Consider the following 17064-nt stretch of genomic DNA (forward strand, 5'->3'; position numbering starts at 1 on the left):
TGTGATACCCTGCGTTTTGTCTGCTTTTGCAGCATTTCACTAAATGACCATTCAATATGTAGATCTTAAGGTTTTCTACAAAATGCATTTGAAGAATGCATTTGAAGAATGTTTTTGAAGAGGAATTAGCGTCTTGAAACTGTCCTTTATATAAGCCATATTATCAGTCAAAAAAACTTACTCTGCAAAGGAAAAAAAAATCTTTGTCTTGGCTGAACCAGGTGTGGGGCATTTGGAGTGATTCTTGATAGTTAAGTTACAGATAGTGTTCAGTTCAGTCATTTTGATCATAACCAAACACCAGATAATAGATATGCCTATTTATGAAACCCTAATATTCAAATACAAATACAGTAAGGTCTGATTTTACTCTACAGTGAAGTCAATGGAGAGCAAAACCGGGCAGCGTGTCAAATGGGCAGTTGATCTGATCCCATCAGTCTCCTGAAGGTTAGGTTAGGGCAGGTTAAGTTAAAATGACCCCTATTGAGTGGGGAGAAGCCACTGTGATATAGGTGAAAGAATATAACATGATTTATTTTGACAGCTGAATATCGGAAGTAAGCTATATGCTAAATATATGCTGAATAATGAATAGTTGGTAGTAATTACAAGGTGTAAGTTTTATTGAAGGTTGCAGATGGTTCATAAATCACAATCAGTATTGAATGAACCATCGATGTTTACAGGACAGTGTTATGTTCATTAATAAATAGACATTCTTATTATGAACACAGCTAGCTTTTGCTAGCTACTTTTATTGAGCACATGTGGACTTGTATAGCATCTTGTAGAGGCTTCCATCTTGACTGCTGCCTTGTGGGTAGCCTAGCCTCATGGGTAATGTAGTCTTAATATAATGTATAGCTGGGTAGTGTACTCTTATACATACAGCTATATGCAGCTCTACTGCTCCACCTAGTGTCCATCACAGAATGACATGTTATTGATCACTACAACCTCCTTTCTTTGAGGTTTAACAAAATCAATATCAATCAACTTTCAAGAAAACAATAAAGATAATATCAGTAACACTTTTGTTAGTGCTCTATAAACATAAACATTTTCAAAACAGTCAACACATTTTCAAAGCTTTACATTGTACTCAAAGATTAAGTCTATCAGGCTCTTTTACTTCACGTGTGGATCTTCTCAACACGGGTAAGTCTGATGTGTCTTCATGAGATTGTTCTGGCGGTGAATGACAAGATGCAGTTGCGGCATTGTCATCAATCTGCTCTTGTATAGATCGAGGTCTCCTTGCGATCTTTGCTTGGAGAGGGTTTCAGTGTTTCCTCCACTCTTCATGCCATAACTCTCAATGTAGTCAATGCACTCTCGAAAAACTGCTGGCAGCTGGATCCCATCATACAGCATAGTCCTCTCAGCAGCCTCGGCTAATGGAACACCAAAGATTGGCCTGAGGGAAGAAGGAGTATCCACCGGAACTGCTTCCTGCTCTGGCGCAGGCTTCTTCTTTTTCTTTTTCTCTTTCCACTGCTTAACAACATCTGCTGCGGTTATATCTTTGGACTTTTTCTCCTTGTGTTTTTCCTCTTTGTGCTTTTCTTCCTTTGGCTTCTCTTTGACCTTAAAGTCTTTTTCTTTCTTTTTGGAGAAACTAGGCTTTTTGAAGACATGGATACCCTTTGGCCTTTTCATCCTTGATGGGCTCTCTGCTTCATCACCTGAGTCATCTGGTCTGCTTATAGCACAGTTTATACGGTAGACTCTCTTGACTAGTTCTAAGTCTTCACAAGCTTTGTCACCCAGTAGTGAATCAAGCCTTTCAGCCACAACAGAAAACATGAGATGATGCACTTTGTCTTTGACTGTCACTTTAAGTCTGCATACACCTAAGCTATCTATTTTCTGTCCATTATAGTCCTTCAGTAGTACTGACTTTTCCTGTATTTTGGGCTTTTCTTTCATATTGTTAATGTCACTCATACTGATTAAGTTTGCTTTTGCCCCAGTGTCCAGTTTCAATGTAACTAATGCTCCATTTATCTGCAGTGGGATCATCCATTTGTCCTCTTTTACTGCATTAACTTTATGTTCAGCATTGTCTATTTCTGAGGGCTGCACATTTTCTGTATCTTTTTTGATATCGTCACATGACACCATTCCTACAAAAAATGTCTCACTTAAATCAGTGTCCTAAATCACATTAACTCGTTGCCCTTTCGTCGTTTTTACTTTTGAAAAGCATTGTTTGGCAAAGTGATTCTTTCCATTACACTTTGTGCACATTTTTCCAAACGCTGGGCATTGTCTTAACTGGTGTTTGTAACCACAGCATTTACAATTAAAAATTTCATCCTCCAATTGCTTTTCATTTCTGTTCTGCCCATGTTTCTTCCCCTTGTAGGACACAGCACCGACAGCAGCATTATCACTCATTACATTCGCATCATTATTGATTTCACTGAAAGTCTTCGCGTGATTTCGAGCTAGCTCGCTGGCTTGGCATATTTCCACCGCATTTTCCAAATTTAGTTCGGTTTCTCTCAACAGACGTTCCCTGACTTTTTTATCATGAATACCAAACACAATCTGGTCATGAATCATGGATGCTTTGAGCTCAGAGAAATTACATGTCTGTGCTTTCAGTTTCAGATCAGTTATAAAGCTATCAAAAGTCTCATTTTGCTGCTGTGTCCGAGAACAGAAGATGTATCTTTCATACGTCTCATTCTTTTTGGGAGAACAATGTGCATCAAATTTCTGTAGCACATCGTCTAATTTGTCTCTGTTCTCCGCTGGATTAAATACAAATGTATGAAATACCTCTATCGCCTGTGGGCCTGCAATCGTAAGCAGCAATGCTATCTTCCTTGTGCCTGGCTTTGTTCTGAATCTGATGGCTGCAATGTAGAGTTCGAATTGCTGTTTAAAAGTCTGCCAATTGTAGTCGATTTTTTTTGTGAGATTCAAACGCTCTGGTGGCTTCAAATTCTCCATGTCGCTTTTCACAATTTTCAGCACATCTTCACCACCCTGGTACCATGTTATGTTCATTAATAAATAGACATTCTTATTATGAACACAGCTAGCTTTTGCTAGCTACTTTTATTGAGCACTTGTGGACTTGTACAGCATTTTGTAGAGGCTTCCATCTTGACTGCTGCCTTGTGGGTAGCCTAGCCTCATGGGTAATGTAGTCTTAATATAATGTATAGCTGGGTAGTGTACTCTTATACATACAGCTACATGCAGCTCTACTGCTCCACCTAGTGTCCACCACAGAATGACATGTTATTGATCACTACAGACAGGAGGAGCTCACTTGGCCAATTGTGTCTATGGTGGCTTTTTGCTAGAGCAATACAAAACTAGTCCTACTGCCCTGTACTCTCTCTCCATAGCTGTGCATCTTCCTCTGCTTCAAAATTATATTTACTCCTCTCTTAAAAAATGCAGTTGTCTCTGCCTCAACTACTTCCTGTGGCAAAGCATTCTCCAGCAACTCTCCACTAATATGTCTGTGTTTCCCAGAAGTCTTTTTCCAATTTTCTATACATGCTCATATATATTTATTTTTATAACACCTGTTTGAATTTTTGTAACAATCATCTGTATGCCAATTTATCAGATGCCTTTGGAGAATTCATATGCATCACTTCTACTATATTTCCATTATCTATTCAATAAGTCACTTCTTCCAAATACATTCTGTTAAATTTATCAAACACAAGTTGCCTTTAACAAATTTATGGTGACTGTCCTTGATTAACTTGATCTTGAATTGTAGATTCTAAGAATTTTCCCACAACAGCCACCCCGTCGACCTTGCCATTTCATGTGGCCTCTCTACTCCCAATGTCTCAGTCACAGACAAGGCCATCTTCTATCACCTCCTTGTAGCCCTCACTACCCACAACCCTCCACCTTCTTCCAGCCCTACTTCCTTCTGCATCTGCTCCTGGAAAAAAAAACTCTCCCCAAGTCACTTACGACTGCTCCTTCAAACTCACAACTTTCGTCACAATAATTCTGCAGCTGTTGATCTACTGAACCACTCCCTCACCTCCACCTTTGATGCCCAGTAAAATTCTTACTCTCCCCCCTGGAGTCCAAGGGGCACAGATTTGAGTGTATCTGGCACACAACTGGTTTAGCCATCTGGCTGGACCACATCAAACACTATTGGGAATTTCTCTTCTCTGCCAAAACCGCTCATCGCTCCAGGATCATCCTGGAAAGCAAAGATAATCCTTTGCTCTTTTCCCCACTGTCTCCTTAGACCCCTCTGCCATGCTCCCTCCACCCTCATCTTCAACAAGATGTGCAAGGATCTCGTGGACAACTACATTCCTCCCTTCCAAGGGATAGGGTGGGATATGTGTTGGTGTAGGGGTTACGGGGATCGGGTGGTATATGTGTCGGTGCAGGCTCGATGGGCCGAAATGGCCTCTATCTGCACTGTGGGGTTTCTGTGATTCTGTGATTCTGTGATTCCCTTGCCCACCAAGTCAAACCTTCCATGAGGTTCCCCCCGCCATAGCCCTGAACTTGTGTCTTCCTCTAATTTCCCCTCATGCTGTTCCATGCTCATCATGTCCATGAGACCACCTCCTGCTCTCTTCTCACTAAACTACTGACCACCCAACTTCTCTTCCTGGCACCCATGCTAGCAGACATTGTAAATGTCTCTCTCCTCAGGTACTGTCCTCACCCTTTCAAAACTGCTGTCATCAACCTTTCCTCAAAATCAACACTGTCAATTCCTCTGTTTTTGCAAAGTACTGCCCCATCCAGTGTTCCCGCCAACTTTGTTTTTGTACTGAGCGGGCCACAGCCTCCTTTGAGCGCGACCTTTTTGTCCGTGAGCACATTTTACAACAACAACCACTTTTACAACAACCACTTAAAAGCATATATAGAGTAATGCCATATTGCCACCCCACCATCTCAAATCATGAGACAATCAGACATGGTCCTATACAAGTTTAACATAACTTCTCTGCTTTTGAAATGAACCCCAGTGCTTTATTTGCACTTTTATGGATTTTTTAACCTGCGTTGCTACTGTTAATGATTTGTGAATCTACACCCCTAGATCCCTTTGCCACCTCTACCCCATTTAGACTCTCATTTTCCAAGGATTAGGTAGCCTCCTTATTCCTCCTACCAAAATGCACCACCTCACACTTATCTATTATTGAAATTAATTTGTCACTTACATGCCCAGTCTGCAAGTTTGTTTATTGTTGAATTAATTAAAAGCTTTTAGTTCGTCATGTACAAACTCTATTTAAAAAAAATACCTGCAAAAGACAGGGATATAAAAGAACTGCATAATAATGCATTAACACTTCAGAAACGTCACTCAGTTACACAGTTATGCGTCGACAAACAATCCAAAAACCCAGGATGAGCTAAAGGAGGTATATCTATTCATGCAATTAGTATTAATTTTTAAGTTTTCAACTGTAGCAATGGCTGCACAAGCAGCAGGAGCAGCAGCTTTCCTATGGTACTGATGTGCCGTGCATCCACTTAAGTAATTAGAATATTAATCACAATGCAACCAGACAACCAACAAATATAAAGTGCTGTAGTTCTTTAGTTCACAGTATTAAAAAGAGTTGAACCATTGAACAAGAACGGGTATCCATATTTTCAATTTCAATCACTTCCATCAATAAACGTTGTCTTCTTGAACCAGTACACTCCCCATGTATCATGTCAGAAATGCAGCACTTATTCACAAGTGCAGAAAAACATATACACAATTTGTGTCCCCGGGTTAAAAACAAAAAGCAGGAAAAGCTATGATTTAACAGAAATAGACATTCATCTTTCTTCCTGGACAGGAGAACCAATCAGACTGACTTAGAAATGTTTACTAATATGTTGACATAAAGATGTTAATTTATGAATTTCACTTCTAATCTTTTTCTCACAGGCATTCTCCACAATATTAATCCCTACTCTTATCACGAAGTGTTGAATTATTTTAGGTACTTCACAATTAAATAGTGGGAAATAAACTTCATTGTACTCTCAATTTTTAATCCCCTATTTCAAACATTTATAGCAAATCAAAATTGTACATCATCAGTTTAATCAAAGTATTTTCTGTGTCTTTCTCAATAAATAGTAGTTTTTCTAAAGTAGCTTCCTGCAATTTTTATGCATCATTACATAACTCGTGTTTCTATTAACACTCCATGAAACATTTAAGAGGAAGTCTATATTTACATTATTGCTGGGACTTGTTAGGACTATAGAACGACAGACAAAATAAAATGGTTTGTGTTTTCCCCCTTTTTTGGCTCTCTTCCTAAATGTCTTAATGATATATTTTTTAAAGTCAACAGCATGGTTGCATGTTTGTGTAAAGCTACTCACTTCAGTTGATCATTCAAAATCAAATATTGAGAAATTTCAATTTTAAAATGTTTTAAGCATTTCATAACCTCTTTAAAAGCATTTGGACTTCAAGACCTGGTTGAAACTTGTTTAGATGAGGGGAAAATTGATTCTTGTTTCTGTTTCTTCCAAAATCATATTTGAAACTTAGGGGGAAAAAGTGTTTTTAACACTCATTTTTTGTGAATAGTTCATTAAAAATCTTTAAATTCTCTCAAGTCTCGTTGCAGCTTTGACAGAAGTTGCTCCAAGTTTCTCTTTCCCTCTTCAATGCTGTCATTAAACATACAACAAAAAATAATAAAATAAACTTTAATTCCAAATGGAGCTCAAATAAGAAAGTGAATAAAGTAGTTAAACTTCCTAAGAAGGTGGTGAGGTTATCTATTCCCAGCCTTGGCGCTGAGTTGGGATCAGTTTTGGAGAAGTTGTTCCCTCTTTTTCTGCTGCTGTTCCCTCCGTCTCACAGACTCTGAGGTACAAACAGGGGCACAAATGTTTTCCCCTCTCTCATAACATGATTTAAATAGCCCTGATAGACTCTTTCAAAAAAGGGGACAACACCTGGCAAAATTTAACTGGAACTTACCACGGCACATTCAACATAACTTTCCCGTATTTTTTTCTGGCTTTAAACAATTTTCTGAATTAAAAAAAGAAATCCTCATTTTTGTTTCACTGGGGGTCTAAAACTTGTTTGCTTTAGCCTCCTTCCAGCGGCCATTGTACATGTGTTGCCTGTGTTGTTCCAAAATGTGGCTGCCGCTCAGTCCCCGGGAACGGACTACACGCGTCTGGACCCTCAACCCTCTCTCTGTCCCTCTCTCTCTCGCTCTCCCTCCATCTCCCTCTCTCCCTCGCTCCCTTTGTCTCCCTCTCTCTCCCTCTGTCTCCTCTCTCTCTCTCTGTCTCTCTCTCTCTCTCCGTCTCCCTCTCTCTCTCCCTCTCTCTCTCCCTCTCCGTCCCCCCCTCTCCGTCCCCCCCTCTCCGTCCCCCCCTCTCCGCCCCCCCTCCACCCCCCCCTCCGTCCCCCCCTCTCCGTCCCCCCCCTCTCCCTCCCCCTCTCTCCCTCCCTCCCCCTCTCTCCCTCCCTCCCCCTCTCTCCCTCCATCTCCCTCTCTCCCTCGCTCCCTTTGTCTCCCTCTCTCTCCCTCTGTCTCCTCTCTCTCTCTCTGTCTCTCTCTCTCTCTCCGTCTCCCTCTCTCTCTCCCTCTCTCTCTCCCTCTCCGTCCCCCCCTCTCCGTCCCCCCCTCTCCGTCCCCCCCTCTCCGTCCCCCCCTCTCCGCCCCCCCTCTCCGCCCCCCCTCCACCCCCCCTCCGTCCCCCCCTCTCCGTCCCCCCCTCTCCCTCCCCCTCTCTCCCTCCCTCCCCCTCTCTCCCTCCCTCCCCCTCTCTCCCTCCGTCCCCCTCTCTCCCTCCGTCCCACTCTCTCCCTCTCTCCCCAGTCTCTCTCTCTCTCTCCCCAGTCTCTCTCTCTCTCTCCCCAGTCTCTCTCTCTCTCCCCCCAGTCTCTCTCTCTCTCTCCCCAGTCTCTCTCTCTCTCCCCAGTCTCTCTCTCTCTCTCTCTCTCTCTCCCCAGTCTCTCTCTCTCCCTACTCCGATTCCCTCTTTCTCCCCTTTCGATCCTCGATCTTCCCCCCCCACCGACCACCAACGGATCCCCTGACCTCTCCACAGAGCCAACAAAAGCGTGGCCCAACTGGGTACTCTGCATGCGCTGCTCCGGTATACCGCGAGCCGGCACTGAAGACGGAAAGGCAAATAATCAGAGTGCGGGGGATTCTCCTGCTGTCCCGCTGAAAGGTCAAAGTTCAAGGGAGAAAACCAAACCCCCCTCGGAGTTACACAGCAACCCATCAACCATCAGAACACACACTTCAAGAGCTGCAATTGCGATTGGCTCTGAGGTCTCAAGACTCGCAAATGAGTCTGTTTGGATTCCCGGGGCCATTGTGTATTGGGCCCCCCGCCCCAGCTACTGTCCAGTTCTCTGCGCGGTATTTCATTTGAAGTGCGCGCGAGCTTTGGAACAGGTGTGCAGCCGCACAGGGAAGGAACAGTGACCCCATTTCCAACTTACTTTTCCTCTCCAACTTACTTTTCCTCTCCAAACCCGTGGCCATCTTTCCTGCAGCTCCATGTTTGAATCTCTCCAGTCAGGTTTCCATGTCTACCAGAGCAGTGATACAGCCGTAATCAGTCACAAATGACATCTTCTTGACTGCGACCATGGTGCACTGTCCCTCCTCGTCCTTCTCAACCTCTCTACAGCCTTTGACACAGTCGACTGCACCATACACCTCCAATACCTCTCCTGTGATGTTCAGCTGAGTGTGACTGTCCACATATACGCTGATACATCTAATTCTGAAATAGCCACAATTTCCTCCACTTAAGCATTAGGAAGACCAAAGCAATTGTCTTTGGCCCCCGGCACAAACTCCGTTCCCTCGCCATCAATTCCATTCCCCTCCTAGGCCATTGTCTCAGATTAAACCAGACTGTTCGTGACCTTCACATACTTTTTGACCCCGAGCTGACCCCATATCCTATCCATCACAAAGACCGCATTTTCCCACCTCCGTAACATCACTCGTCTCAGCACCTGCCTCAGCCCATTTGCTGCCAAAACCCTTACCCATGGCTTTGTTAGTTCCAGACTCGCAACACTCTGCTCGCCATATCCTAACCGGCACCAAGTCCCACTCACCTATCACCATTGTGTTCGCTGACCTACGTTGGCTTCAGTTCCCAACCAGCTCAAATTTAAAATTCTATCCTTTGTGTTAACTCCCTTCATGGTTTCACTCCTCCATATCTCTGTAACCTTCTCTACCCCTACAACCCTCCAAGAACTCTCGCAGTTAAAGTCAGACTGTTAGAATTTTCTCCCGAATGAAGCTAATGGTGCAGATTTTACTGTTTAAATGAATGTGTGGAAAATCGGGCAGGCTTCCTGCAGGCTCCTTTTCCCCAATTTTCCTCTATCCACTGCGGCCAGGTGGTAAACCCAGGTGAAAGAAAATTAAAATCTGACCCATTCAATTATTTTTAATTTATTCCCTCAGTTGTGCTACAAAACTATAGAAGTTATTAAAACTTAAGAGCACAGTTAAAGATAACCATCTGAATTTGGGGGAATGGCTTGTCCAGTGGAAACTGGGCTGGGGAGCAGTTAAAGTGAAATGGGGTTTTACCCACTCTGTTCACGTCCCGATCTGGCCAACTTCAATTTTAAATTGCAAGCAACAAGGACATCCACCAGAAGCTGGCAGGGGCCTTCTTTAAATATGCAGATTGGGCTCCAGTAAGATCATCGGGGCCTGACTACTATTTTTACCTGAAGCCTGAATGGGGAAGCAGTGGTAGCGTCTTTGCCAGGCCAAAGCTGCCAGGAGATACATTGAGGTCCAGAAGAGGCCCAGCCAGGTATGTTTTCAACATTTATTTGAAGTTTTCTTGAGGGCTAGGAGGAGCAGGAGTGCTTTTCTGGGTCCCACAAGGAAACCCTGGGCCTCCTCTGTTCTGAGCTTTCACCTACCCCCGACCACAATTTCCCAGCAAAGCCCCTCTGATCTACTTATCTTGTGCTGGGGACCATTTCTGTTGGTCCCCAACGGCAACCTTTGATTTTAACTGCCGCTTCCCACTGAATTCTGTCTGTTTTGGTCAGGAAGTCGGCAAAACACATGCTAATGAGATCTGGCCATTAAAATCGTCCGATCCTCCCTGCTACAGCTACAGACGGAGTAAAAATCGCACCCCAGCTGCTTTCTGAGGTGTTCATATGAACTTTTTGGAGGTGTAGCAAGGGGGACAATAATCTGTTGTAGACAACATAGCGAGCCCATCTTTCAGTGAAATTGGGGGTAATTTTGACTTTAGATAGTGTAAAATGCATGCTATCAGCTCGGCCACCTGTTAAACACCTCTCCCGATTTACATTTCCACTGTCTTCAATGGAAACAAAAATCAGGAGAGGTGTTTAACGGGTGGCCGAGCTGATATCGCGTGTTTTCCACTATCACCACTATTACCAAGCCTCACATTAGATCCTATTGTCGGAGTCTCTACACTCCTAGCAAAGAATCTATAAACTCACTAGTAGTTAACAAACTGAGTTTAATGTACTAAAACTTTACAAAACAAGAAAATGCAGGAGAAGCTCTAAACAGGTCTATTCACTATCACTCCACACGAGGACTAGCTGGAAACGCCCTCTACCTCTGACATCATGACGTCATCACGTTTCCCGCCGTTGGGACGTCACATGACCCACGTGATGACGTCATCGCGTCAGATCGCAATTTTGTTGATCTAGCTCTGTTTAACCAGAGCCAACATTAAAAGGTAATAAACATGATTAAAGGCAATAGTACAAGTCACTGTGAGAGTCTCTTAGTGGCTTTGCCACACTATGATATTTTTTCTGAAAAGCATGAAGAAATTGTTGAAAGTACAGTACATGTTTTTCCATTTCTTTTGTTTGAATTTTAAACAGTTTAGTATCAATACAAAAGCCATTACTTTCCTTACAAGTAAAAGGTGCAGTTATTCATTAGAGAAGAAGTTAGATTTATGGCAAACTATATCAGTGATGGGTTACTTACTCATTAGTTACTTGTAAAACTTCAACAAAATGCTCAGAATAATCCTGTTTTGAAAGTTCCCCCAGAAAGCCTGTATTCCTCCATTTCTTTTGCTAAAAATAGAGGATTGGAGACATTGGGTGCTGTAGAATCATAGAATGGTTACAGCACAGAAGGAGGCCATTCGGCCCGTCGAGCCCGTGCCGGCTCTCTGCAAGAGCACTTCAGCTAGTCCCACTCCCCCGCCCTTTCCCTGTAGCCCTATAAATGTTTTCTATCAGGTACAGGAAACTTTGGTTTATCCGGAGGTTAACTGTCCGGAATGCTCGATCCACCGGCAAAATTCAGGAGTCAGTTCAGTAAGTTCTTTTTCTTTTCGTTGCTTTTTTTTCACCAGTCAGGCTCTGCAAGGTCTAGCTGAAGCTGTTGCTTAGCTACAGAGACGCTTGCAAGCTACGGCCGACTGTTTAGAAGCTGTACAGGGTTTGTTGCTAGATACGGAGCTCAAAAGCTCCGTATGTTTTAACATTAACGCTGGTTTGTCCGGCAGTTTTGATGGGACGGCAACAGCTCGGTCCCGTCGGTGCCGGATATCACAACGTTTCCTGTACTTATCCAATTCCCTTTTGAAAGCCACAATTGAATCTGCCTCCACCACCCTTTCAGGCAGGGCATTCCAGATCCTAACCACTTGCTGCGTAAAATGTTTTTTCCTCATGTCACCTTTGGCTCTTCTGCCAATCACCTTGATCCTGTGTCCTCTGGTTCTCGACCCATCTGCCAGTGGGAACAGTTTCTCTCTATCTACTCTGTCTAGACCTCTCATGATTTTGAACACCCCTATCAAAGGCCTTTGTGAGGTCAAAGAAGGCCATGTACAGCGGTTGGTGCTGTTCCCTGCATTTCTATTGTAGTTGACGTGTGGTGAAGATCATGTCCATTGAGCCCCTTAGTGGGCAGAATCCGCATTGCGGAGGCCAAGGCCCAGGAGCGAGATCGGGATCCAGGAGTGCGGACGAGGCCCAAGGGCGAGGACGGGGCCCAGGAGCGAGGTCGGGACCCAGCAGCAAGGAAGCCTATTATGTGGCACTTTATCAATCGCCTTTTGGAAGTCCATAAAAACCATGTCAACCGCATTGCCCTCATCAACCCTCCCTGTTACCTCCTCAAAAAACTCAATCAAGTTAGTTGAACACAATTTGCCTTTAACAATTAATTAGAAACATAGAAACATAGAAGATAGGAGCAGGAGCAGGCCATTCAGCCCCTCTAGCCTGCTCCGTCATTCAATGCGATCATGGCTGATCACCAAGTTCAGTACCCGGTCCCTGCTTTCTCCCCATACCCCTTGATCCCTTTAGCCTTAAGAAATATATCCAACTCCTTCTTGAATATATTTAATGAATTGGCCTGTACTGCCTTCTGTGGTAGAGAGTTCCACAGGTTCACCACTCACTGGGTGAAGAAATTCCTCCTCATCTCTGTCCTAAAAGGCCTACCCCTTATCCTTAGACTGTGACCCCTGGTTCTGGATTCCCCGACCATCGGGAACATTCTCCCTGCATCTAGTCTGTCCAGTCCTGCCAGAATTTTATAAGTTTCAATGAGATCCCCTCTCATTCTTCTAAACTCCAGCGAGTACAAGCCCAATCGTCCCAATCTCTCCTCATACGTCATTCCCGCCATCCCAGGTATCAGCCTGGTGAATCTTCGCTGAACTCCTTCCATGCCAAGAATATCCTTCCTCAGATAAGGCGACCAAAACTGCTCACAATACTCAAGATGTGATCTCACCAAGACCCTGTACAACTGCAGCAAGACATCCTTGTTCTTGTACTCAAACCCTCTCGCTATGAAGGCCAACATACCATTTGCCTTTTTAACCGCCTGCTGCACCTGCATGCTTACCTTCAGTGACTGGTGCACAAGGACACCCAGGCCTCGTTGCACTTCCCCTTCTCCCAATCTATTGCCGTTCAAATAATAATCTGCCTTCCTGTTTTTGACACCAAAGTGGATAACCTCACATTTATCCACGTTATATTGCATCTGCCATGCTTCTGCCCAATCACCCAACCTGTCCAAATCATCCTGTAGTTTCTCGGCATCCTCCTCACAGCACACACGCCCACCCAGCTTTGTGTTGTCTGCAAATTTGGAGATATTACATCTAGTTCCCTTGTCTAGATCATTAATATATATTGTGAATAGCTGGGGTCCAAGGACCGATCCCTGCGGTACCCTACTAGTCACTGCCTGCCACTCAGAAAAAGACCCGTTTATTCCAACTCTTTGCTTTCTATCTGCCAACCAGTTCTCTATCCAAGTCAGTACCTTGCCCCCAATCCCGTGTGCCTTAACTTTACATGCTAATCTCTTATGTGGGACCTTATCGAAAGCCTTCTGAAAGTCCAAATACACCACATCCACTGGCTCTCCCTTATCTATTTTACTACTTACATCCTCAAAAAATTCCAGTAGATTAGTCAAGCACGATTTACCTTTTGTAAATCCATGTTGACTTTGTCCGATCCTGTCACTGTTTTCCAGGTGCTCTGCCATTACATCTTTTCAGGCTTACCGGTCTGTAATTCCCCATTTTCTCTCTACCACCTTTTTTGAATAGTGGGGTAACATTAGCTACCCTCCAATCCATGGGTACTGTTCTAGATTCCATCGAATGTTGGAAGATGATCAGCAATGCATCTACTATTTCTAGGGCCACTTCCTTAAGTACCCTAGGATGTAGATTATCAGGCCCTGGGGATTTATCGGTCTTCAATCCCATCAGTTTCCCTAACACCATTTCCCTACAAATACTGATTTCTTTCAGTTCCTCCCTTTCATCAGACCCTATGTTCCCCAACATTTCCAGGAGGTTATTTGTGTCCTCCTTTGTGAAGACAGGACCAAAATATGTATTTAATTGGTCTGCCATTTCTTTGTTCCCCATTATAAATTCCCCTGATTCTGACTGCAAGGGACCTACGCTTGACTTCACCAATCTTTTTCTCTTCACATATCTATAGAAGCTTTTACAGTCAGTTTTTATGTTCCCTGCAAGCTTACTCTCATATTCTATTTTCCCTTTCTTAATTAATCCCTTTGTCCTCCTTTGCTGAATCCTAAACTGCTCCCAACCCTCTGGATTACTGCTTTTTTTGGCCAATTTACATGTCCTCTCCTTGGATCTTATGCTATCTCTAATTTCCCTCATTAGCCACGGTTGAGTCACCTTTTTTGTTTTATTTTTATGCCAAACTGGGATGAACAAATTCTGTAGTTCATCCATGCGGTCTTTGAATGTTTGCCATTGCCTATCCACCATTAACCCTTTGAATGACATTCCCCAATCAATCCTACCCAATTCGCACCTCAGACCATCGTAGTTTCCTTTATTTAAATTCAGAACCCTAGTCTCTGAGTCAGCTACTTCATTCTCCATCTTAATGAAGAATTCGATCATATTATGATCGCTCCGACCCAAGGGGCCTCGTACAACAAGATTGCTAATTAATCCTTTCTCGTTACATAATACACAGTCTAAGATGCCCAAGTGACTGTTAACTTTGTCCCTGATTAGTTTTTACAAAAGCTTCCCCACTACTGAGGTGAAAGCCACTGGCCTATAGTTGCTGGGTTTATCCTTACACTGTGGCAGAGCCACCAGGGGATTCTGATCTAATGTACATAATTATCTTTAACAAATTATTAGCTACAGAATGAATCTGTATCTTTGTTCATATTATTGCATGTACATAGCGCGGTCCCTTTAAGAATGAGACCAAACGCGATGACATCATCATGTTGATCACATGATCCTCCAGCGGCGGGAAAACGTGATGACGTCATAGAGTCATAGAGTAATACAGCACGGATAGAGGCCCTTCGGCCCATCGTGTCCGCGCCGGCCATCAAGCCCTGTCTAATCTAATCCCATATTCCAGCATTTGGCCCGTAGCCTTGTATGCTATGGCATTTCAAGTGCACATCCAAATGCTCCTTAAATGTTGTGAGGGTTTCTGCCTCCACAACCCTTTCAGGCAGTGAGTTCCAGACTCCAACCACCCTCTGGGTGAAAAAGTTCTTTCTCAAATCCCCTCTAAACCTCCCGCCCTTTACCTTGAATCTATGCCCCCTAGTTATTGACCCCTCTACTAAGGGAAAAAGCTCCTCAGCATCCATCCTATCTATGCCCCTCATAATTTTGTACACCTCAATCATGTCCCCCCTCAGCCTCCTCTGCTCCAAGGAAAACAAACCCAATCTGCCCAGTCTCTCTTCATAGCTGAAGCGCTCCAGCCCTGGTAACATCCTGGTGAACCTCCTCTGCACCCTCTCTAACGCGATCACATCCTTCCTGTAGTGTGGCGACCAGAACTGCACACAATATTCCAGCTGTGGCCTAACCAGTGTTTTATACAGCTCCATCATAACCTCCTTGCTCTTATATTCAATGCCTCGGCTAATGAAGGCAAGTATCCCATATGCCTTTTTTACCACCTTATCCACCTGTTCCGCCGCCTTCAGGGATCTGTGTACTTGCACACCCAGATCCCTCTGACCCTCCGTCTTGCCTAGGGTCTTTCCATTCATTGTGTATTCCTTTGCCTTGTTAGTCCCCCCCAAAGTGCATCACCTCACACTTTTCCGGGTTAAGTTCCATTTGCCACTGTTCCGCCCATCTGACCAACCCATCTATATCGTCCTGCAGACTGAGGCTACCCTCCTCGCTATTTACCACCCTACCAATTTTTGTATCATCCGCGAACTTACTGATCATACCCTTTACATTCATATCCAAGTCATTAATGTAGACCACAAACAGCAAGGGACCCAGCACCGATCCCTGTGGTACCCCACTGGCCACAGGCTTCCAGTCACAAAAACAACCTTCGACCATCACCCTCTGCCTTCTGCCACTAAGCCAGTTTTGTATCCAATGTGCCAAGGCACCCGGGATTCCATGGGCTCTTACCTTCTTGACCAGTCTCCTGTGCGGGACTTTATCGAAGGCCTTACTGAAATCCATGTATACCACATCCACTGCGTTACCCTCATCCACACACCTAGTCACCCCCTCAAAAAATTCAATCAAATTAGTCAGACATGATCTTCCCTTGACAAAGCCATGTTGACTATCCCTGATTAATCCTTGCCTCTCCAAGTGGAGACAAATTTTGTCCCTCAGGATTTTTTCCAATAATTTTCCTACCACTGATGTTAGGCTCACTGGCCTGTAGTTCCCCAGTTTTTCCCTACTACCCTTCTTGAATAATGGCACTACATTAGCGGTTCTCCAGTCCTCTGGCACATCCCCTGTGGCCAGAGAGGTCCTGAATATATGTGTTAGAGCCCCCGCAATCTCCTCCTTTGCCTCACACAGCAGCCTGGGATACATTTCATCCGGGCCTGGGGATTTATCCATTTTTAGGCCAGCTAAAACCGCCAATACCTCCTCCCTCTCGATGTTAATATGTTCGAGCATATCACAGTCCCCCCGCCCTATTTCTATGTCTACATCGTCCTTCTCCATGGTGAAAACAGATGCAAAAAATTCATTTAGAACCCCTCCTACATCTTCCGGCTCCACACACAGATTGCCACTTTTGTCCCTAATGGGCCCTATTTTTTCCCTAGTTATCCTCTTACCCTTAATATACTTATAAAACATCTTCGGATTTTCCTTTATTTTGCTCGCCAGTGTTATTTCATGGCCCCTCCTTGATCTCCTAATTTCTTTTTTAAGTATCCCCCTGCACTTTTTGTACTCCTCTAGGGCTTCCTCCGTCTTTAGCCTTTTGTATCTACCAAAAGCCCTCCTTTTTTTCCTAATCCATTCTCGTATATCCCCTGACATCCAAGGTTCCCTGTGGTTTTTGGAACCACCCTTGACCTTTACGGGAACATGTTGCCATTGTATGATCTCAATCTCCCTTCTGAAAGCCTCCCATTGCTCCGATGCGGATTTTCCTACAAGTAGCTGATCCCAGTCCATTTTGGCCAGATCCTGCCTTATCCTATTAAAATCGGCCTTCCCCCAATTTAGAACCTTTATTTCCGGCCCATCCCTGTCCTTTTCCATGACCACCTTAAA

The 17064-nt window shown here is 44.1% G+C and overlaps 1 protein-coding gene across 1 annotated transcript in view; it reads left to right on the forward strand.

The window, feature by feature from the left end:
• Nucleotides 1–17064, forward strand: part of LOC147117139 (cubilin-like) — a 41720-nt gene that overhangs the window by 1059 nt on the left and 23597 nt on the right. The window lies entirely within an intron of this gene.

This window comes from Somniosus microcephalus, chromosome 5 (assembly GCF_052327205.1).
Source record: "Somniosus microcephalus isolate GS21.2 chromosome 5, FLI_Smic_1.0, whole genome shotgun sequence".
NCBI lineage: Eukaryota > Metazoa > Chordata > Chondrichthyes > Squaliformes > Somniosidae > Somniosus > Somniosus microcephalus.